Source organism: Armigeres subalbatus, chromosome 3, assembly GCF_024139115.2.
Source record: "Armigeres subalbatus isolate Guangzhou_Male chromosome 3, GZ_Asu_2, whole genome shotgun sequence".
Taxonomy (NCBI): Eukaryota; Metazoa; Arthropoda; class Insecta; order Diptera; family Culicidae; genus Armigeres; species Armigeres subalbatus.
The window spans coordinates 213,305,580-213,314,171 of NC_085141.1; positions in this window are offsets into that span (position 1 = coordinate 213,305,580).

The window sequence follows — 8,592 nt, forward strand, 5'->3', positions numbered from 1 at the left end:
CAATATAATTAAACCATCTGAACTAGTAAATATTAACGAAGTATGCTCAGTTACAGGTATTACTTCACAAAAAATAGAAACCATTGGAACAATAACTACTAATCTAATATGCTCTAATAACATTTTCATTGAACATAAGTTTCAATTAATTGATCGAGAGTTCCCGATACCCACAGACGGAATTTTAGGTGAGGATTTCTAACAAAATTTCGCTGTAATATAAACTATGACTCATGGTTACTTACAGCATTTATTGCGGGTAACCAAATCGAGATTCCAATACATGATAAACTGAAGGGATCCTTCTTAATCCCACCGAGATGCGAGGTTTTGAAAATCATTGATTCCGAAAACCCCATGGAAACTACTTCATGGACTCTACAGAAATTCTTCCAGGTGTTCTATGCGCAAAATCAATAGTAAACACAACAAAACATCTCATAAAAATTATTAACACAACCTCTGAAATAGCGACAATAAGTAAAAAGTTTGAAAGAAGCTATGAACCTCTTGAAAATTATGACATTTTTACATTTAATGAAGTCAATCCACAAAACAGGCAAGTAAACTTACTTAATGAACTCGATTTAGAAGGTGTTCCAAATGAGGCTAAAACAAGCTTAACACAGTTATGTACAAAATTTTGTGATATTTTTGCACTTCAACAGGATAGTCTAACATGCAATAACTTTTATAAGCAAGAAATTCTACTTAACGACAAAACACCAGTCTACACCAAAAATTACCGAATTCCGGAAGTACACCGAGAAGAAATAGATAAACAGATAGACAAATTATTGACAAAAAACACAATTCGTCCGTCAACATCTCCTTTCAATTCGCCTATCCTGCTCGTGCCCAAAAAATCGAGCGATGGCATAAATAAAAAATGGAGACTTGTTGTCGACTACAGACGACTTAATAAAAATATAATTGCTGACAAATTTCCGCTCCCTAGGATCGATGACATACTCGACCAATTAGGTAGAGCGAGGTATTTCACAACTCTAGACTTAATGTCTGGTTTTCACCAGATAGAACTAGATGACTCATCAAAAAAATATACAGCCTTCTCCACTTCGAAAGATCATTTTGAATTTAATAGATTACCATTCGGTCTAAACATTTCACCAAACAGCTTCCAGAGGATGATGACTCTAGCACTGAGCGGTCTTCCTCCAGAAAGCGCCTTCCTCTACATTGATGATATTATTATTGTTGGATGCTCCATAAAACATCATTTATCCAATCTTGAAAAAGTTTTTGAAAAACTTCGAGAATTCAACCTGAAGTTGAATCCTATGAAGTGTATATTTTTCCGAAGTGACGTAACCTATCTAGGTCATCACATATCTAGTGAAGGAATCCAACCCGATAAATCTAAATTTTCAGCAATACTCAACTACCCTGAACCGAAAAATTCCGATGATGTAAGAAGATTTACTGCTTTCTGTAATTATTACAGAAGGTTTATTCCATACTTTTCAGAAATAGCAGCTCCTCTAAATTCGCTACTGCGAAAAGGAGTAAAATTTGAATGGACCGAAAAATGTAAAGAATCTTTTAACTGTTTAAAGCGAAAATTGTTATCACCTACAATTCTAAAATTCCCAAATTATAAGGAAAAATTTATTCTAAGCACAGACGCATCAAAAATTGCATGTGGTGCCGTATTAGCGCAATTACATGGTGATATCGAATTGCCAATAGCCTATGCAAGCAGAACGTTTACAAAAGGCGAAAGCAATAAATCCACTATCGAACAAGAGTTGACTGCCATACACTGGGCGATCGACTATTTCAGACCATATTTATATGGTAGACGGTTTTTGGTGAAAACAGATCACCGCCCTCTCGTCTATCTATTTTCCATGAAAAACCCCAATTCAAAATTGACCAGAATGAGACTAGACTTAGAAGAGTACAAGTTTGATGTTGAATACATATGCGGAAAAAGAATGTTGGCGCTGACGCTTTATCCCGTATAGTGCTCGACTCTGAGGAACTGAAAAATTTAACTATACTACCTATACAAACAAGAGCTATGACGAGACAACAAACAAATCCAACTAATGAGGATACACAAACTGAATTATCTGCTGACGAGACTGATCACCTCAAAGCTTATGAATCGGTTAACAATCTAGACGCATTCAACACACCTAAGATTGTTTTTGAAGTAAAAGATAACGTTATAAATTTACGAATTTTAACGAAAAACATGAAAAGAATTATCGCTCAAGAGCAATTATTCTATAACAGAGGAAAATTTAATTTACAAAAATGTCTGCAGACAATAAATACAATGGCCGCCAAAACAAACACAAAATTGCTAGCACTAAAAACGTTGACAACATATTTTCATTGATTCCTCGACAATTATTTAAAGTAATATGCAACCAAATTTAGAAAATGTGAAAATCCTAATTTATGAACCAGCCCGGATCATAAATGATGAGGACACTATACAGAAGATAATCGCTGAAAACCACGACACGCCTATGGGAGGTCACTGTGGTATAAATAGATTACTCAAAAGATTGAGACCAAAATATTATTGGTATAATATGAAAGAGACCATATCCACATATATCAAACAATGTTTGAAATGTAAGCAAAATAAGCATCAAATGAATACGAATGAAACTTATACACAGACTACGACACCGACCAATTGCTTCGATCTAATTTCAATAGACACTATTGGTCCTTTAACAAAATCTAAAAGTGGAAATAGATATGCACTAACAGTTCAGTGCGATTTATCAAAATACGTGATTGCAACCCCAATACCTGACAAACAAGCGAACACATTAGCGAAAGCATTAGTAGAAAATTGCATTCTAATATATGGTTGCCCAAAAGCAATTAAATCAAATTTGGGAACTGAATATAAGAACGAAATTTTCGACAACGTATGCAAATTATTATCAATTCAACAAATGTTTTCAACAGCATATCACCCAGAAACAATAGGAAGCCTCGAAAGAAACCACCGTTGTCTCAACGAATACCTCAGAAACTTTACTAGCGATGAGAAAGACGATTGGGATTCTTGGCTTAACTACTACACATTTTGCTACAACACTTTACCGCATACCGATCATTCCTACACACCTTTTGAACTAGTTTTTGGAAGATTAGCAAATATTCATAGCCAATTTTGAACGTCACAAAAGTAGATCCAGTATACAATCACGAATCATATATGTATGAATTGAGATATAAAATGAAACTAGCGTCCAGTAAGGCAAAAACACTGTTAGAAAAAGAAAAGGTACAAGAATTCAGAATCAGCAAACAATTTCAAAACCCATATGTATAACAATAGGAGACCATGTTTGGTTGAAGCAGCAGAATAGACGAAAATTGGATCCAGTATATTCTGGACCATTCGAGATTATTGATATAAACCACCCTAATGTGAAAATAAGAAATATTGTAAACCAAGCAGAACAAACAGTTCATAAAAATAGAATTATTAAAATTAAATGCCAATAATGATAAACTTAGAAATGCATATTATCAATATAATATAGGTTTAAAAGTTCCAAATAAAAAAAAAATAGTTAAAATTTAGTAACGAATGATTTCAATATATAAAACCATTCTTCTCTAGCGGGAAGGGTAAACTTAGATGAATAAACTATTAATAAATAAATAAATTAACAAATAAATTGTGTTCTTCAACATTTCGTAATTCACAGCTCTTTAAATTGTGAGAGGTACTTGAAGTCAATAATAAAAATGACATCATGCAATTCAATCATTTTTCCTATAGGAGGATGGTGTGGCATCTGCATCACAGATGTCATCGATTCTCGTTCGACTAAAGCAGATCGCAATTGTTGCGTCCTGCTGAGTCAAAATTCTACATGTCCCATATTTCTTCATTGCACCACTCCGGGTCAGAATTGTTCAACCCTCGTCAGTCATCGACCGTGCCATAATGGTCGATGTACTGCATAATAAATTTCCAACGAAAGGATCAATTTACCAAGTCAATGTTCTACGCCTGTTTCCAACCGGCGCTGTTCCCATGCCACATGAGCGTGCTAACGCTGCAATGTGCATTCTCTTTTAATCATGTCTCTCTCCTTGTCGTTCTATGTATTGATCACTGATTGGCTACAAAATATATAATGACTTCAAATACCTCCAAGTCACAAGAGTTTAGCTTAAGTCAAAATGGTTAAATAAAATCAATGATGGATGTAAAGTCATCGAGTGTAGTTCATTGGAAAAGAACTCCCTAAATTATAAATGTATATTACATTAGTGATCATGGTGAAATCCAAACTACTTTAGAAAAGTATCATGAAACACCCACTGGAGGACATGTAGGTCAGCACAGACTGTATCTGAAATTACGAGAAGTTTATTGCTGGAAGAATATGAAATGTTCCATAGCTCAATTCATCAAGGCCTGTGAATTGTGCAAATTGAACAAGGTAAACAAACATACGAAAGAGAAGATGATTATAACAAAAACACCATCGAAACCTTTTGAAGTTGTGTCTATCGATACGATAGGACCACTTCCTAAATCAAGTAATAATAACAGATATGGGATCACAATACAGTGTGAACTCACAAAGTACATAGTAGCAATACCAATTCCAACTAAAGAAGCTAATGTGGTAGCTAAAGCTTTAGTTGATAATTTTATTCTTATTTATGGAATATTTTTAGAGTTAAAATCAGATCAAGGGACCGAATACAAAAACGAAATCCTTGATTCAATATGTAAGTTTCTAAAAATTAAACAAACTTTTTCAACTGCCTATCATCCGCAAACTATTGGTTCGTTGGAACGAAACCACAGATGTTTGAATGAGTATTTGAGGTCATTCGTCAATGAACATCAATCAGATTGGGATGATTGGTTACAATATTACGCATTTTCGTACAACACAACACCTCATACCGATCATGGGTTTACACCTTTTGAATTAGTGTTTGGTGTTAAGGCAAAATTACCACAAGAGGCTTGTATAAATGATATCGATCCTGTCTATAATTTTGATTTGTACAGTAATGAATTGAAATTTAAGTTACAAAGTCACACAAAATAGTTAAAGAAAAATTAATAGAACAAAAACACTTGCGTAAAGACATAGCAGATAGAGAAGCAAATCCTATTAAAATAAAAATTGGAGACATAGTTTATCTTAAAAACGAGAACAGAAAAAGTTAGATTCTTTTACGTAGGCCCTTACAAAGTTGAAAGTTTATATGAACCAAATTGTGCAATTATCCATTTGCAAACAAATCAAGAATTGTTAGTACATAAAAATAGACTAATTAAAAGTTAAGAAGTGTTAAAACATACCGAGCCTAATCTCATAAAAATAATGAAACTCAAAAAATAATAAACAAAAATGAGATAGGTAAAAATTCTTAGACCATCTAAGAAGTGCGAAATTCGGTTTAGCAGTAATTAAACATAAATTTTAGTTTATTTTATTTTTTTATTCAAAAAAATATATGTAAAGAAGATTGGAGCAAAACCCTATTTTTAGCATTAATTCGAAATATGTTGATAATAATTGAATGATTCCATTTCATTACATCATTCACCTAAAGGGGGATGGTGTAACATGATAATTTCCAGAATATCATAAATTAAGTATTTTGACGCTTTCAAGTTATTTACGACATGCTTACGTGTTGGTCGAACATTACATCGCTTGGATGTACATTTCTATATTTCTTCACAAAGTCTTTTCCCACGAACAAATCTGGGTCATGTCGCTTAACAGCTAATTGTTTATATTTTACAGCTCAATACCCATCATGGGTGGCAACATTCTAGAATACTTGCATTCCCATGCATGTAACACTGAGTCATCAAATGACAACACATTGCACCACTTGACAATCGGTCTAGTGGCATCGAATTTCATGAGAACATGCAAAGCGCAAGAACATTCCTTTTCCGTTCTTCGCTGACCTAACCCAACAGCGCATAGGTTGAACTAGCAATGCGTTTGTGCATGCTTATTAGTATTGGTTAGTATTCTTCTGATTGGACAAATTGGAAAATGGGTTGTTCCTATCTTCTAGTTAAGCAACGTACTAGATTAAGCCGATAGGTTAGCTGTAAGCAAAGCATCTTAATAAAGAGGAGATTATCGACAACCATCGTGAAAACTAGACTTTTCAGTGTTTCTTATTTGAGATGTAAATTTCTTAAAGGATAACGAGTATCCTAAAACTTGAACATAAATTATATATGGTAAACGATTATTTTCCAATTCCCACTGACGGAATGTTGGGAAGGGACTTCTTTACCTCTTACAAATGTTGCATTGATTATAGTGCATGCATTCTGACAATGAGTATTTTTAACACGCGTATTACTAGTATACCAATCTATGAAAAATCACACACCAAGCAAATTATACCTCCATGGTGTGAAATAATGAAAAAAATTAAACCTACTTTATTTACCAGAGGAGATGGTTTCCATATCAAACGAAGTAACTACAGGTTTAATGTATGCTAATTGCATAAATATAAATATAAATGATAACAAATTTGTAAAATTCATTAATACAATGAACGAAAATAAAAATTGATTTCATACCAACTATGACACCTCTACGAAATTTTTGTTTCATTAGTAAGAACTGTTCCACAAAACGTTCCGTTTTCGAACGCATGAGAAATTATAACCTTAAATTTAACCCGGCAAAATGTTGTTTTTTCAAAGCCGAGGTAACATTCCTTGGACATCATATCTCTGAGAAAGGACTCAACTATAAAAAACTATCCAATACCAAAAAATGCGGATGAGACCAGTAGATTTGTTGCATTTTGTAACTATTACAGACGTTCCATAACTAATTTCGCTGAAATTTGCCACCCATTGAACCATCTTACTAAAAAGGATACAAAATCTAAAATCCTCATACTCAAACAACAGCTACTGTCACCTCGAATCTTAAAATTCCCAAATTATAAGGAAGATTTCACTATTACGACTGATGCCTCCAAAGTGGTTTGCGGAGCTGGTATTAGCTTAAGAATATGATGATATCGAATTACCTGTGGCGTTTTCCAGTCGAACGTTCACAAAAGCTGAAGCGAATAAATCATCAATACCGTCGTCGGGGGTGACAATGGGTCAAATGGGGGTGAGAATGGATCACTGTTTCAACTACTTAGAATGCTTGTAGAATATATTTAATGCATCTGAGGCCAAGAGGACTAAAACTATAAGAGACCTTTTTGAACGATTTTGCTCTACGGCCTCCAGAGTGACGGTGAGAGCGATGACCCATTCTCACCCCCGACGGTAGTGCGTAAACTAACTGCAATTCACTGGGCAATTAAGCACTTTCGACCATATGTGTACGAATGCGATTAGACTTGGAAGAATATGATTTCATAGTACAATACATAAAAGGGAAGAACAACGTTGGATCGGACGCACTATCAAGAGTGAACCTTGATATATGAGAATTGAAAAATATGTACATAATTATCAGGCCAATGACTAAAACCAAAATAACCCCACAATTCGTTCAACCGGCTCCACCGAAACCACATCAATTTCGTGAGTATGATGTCATGAATGGTTTTGAAACCTTCGTTTTACCTAAGCTAAGTTTTTCATTTAATCAAATGGCTATGTCGATGCTCTAATTGCTGGAACAAAAATCCCGAAATAAAAACAATACTACGCGCCGGGACATTTACTAAGCTGAATGTTGCAGATCAGAAAATAAAAGAGAATGACGCTATACAAAAGACTCATGAAGATAAATCTAGAAACTCAAGTCCCATACAAGCTCAGATATTTTCGGCAACCAGGAATCAATATAATCGAGGCCGTGGATGAGATAGTAATATTAACCAAAGGAGAGGAAATTTTAACCCTAACAACAGATTTAATGGGAGCTGGCGCAATGCCTTAACCAAAAGCGTAATTAAAATCAAATAAACTACCATAAACTAATCCAGCATACAAATCAAACTAGCACCACGGAAACAAACGGGCACAAAATGGAACGCTGAGTTATGCAATTGAAAACAGCATACCTAGAAATCATTCACCACCGAGAGTTTCTCTCTCTACTTCCGGCGAGGCTCGAGGGTCAATATCACGCAACTCGAAAGAGTCAAATAACAAGCCAGGGCCCAACAACTAAATTTAATAAACGCAGTGATAATGCCAGGCCATGCTATTATGGATCATACAATATTCCTTGTAATATTGAACCCGGAGCGGTATAAATATGTTCACATAAACGAACACCATAGGACACCTAAACGAACAACTTCAGAAATCAAGTTTTGTCTCTTGTGATTGTACTGGAGACTTCAGTCTGGTATTCTCTCAAATAGAGAAATAAAAATATTGCGACTGCAAGGCATCACTGCGCCTATATCTCATCCCAAAGTTTGCGTATCAAGGATCTCGCACCTATCCATATAGATTCTTATTCAGAGTTGAAGGTTTGCTGAAATCAAAATGTTAAGTGAAACACAGAATGATTTTAACTTTTAACGTAACACGTGTTTAGGTTTATTATAATATGCTTTGTCTACATTGATGATACTATTGTCGTTGGATATTCAATGCGA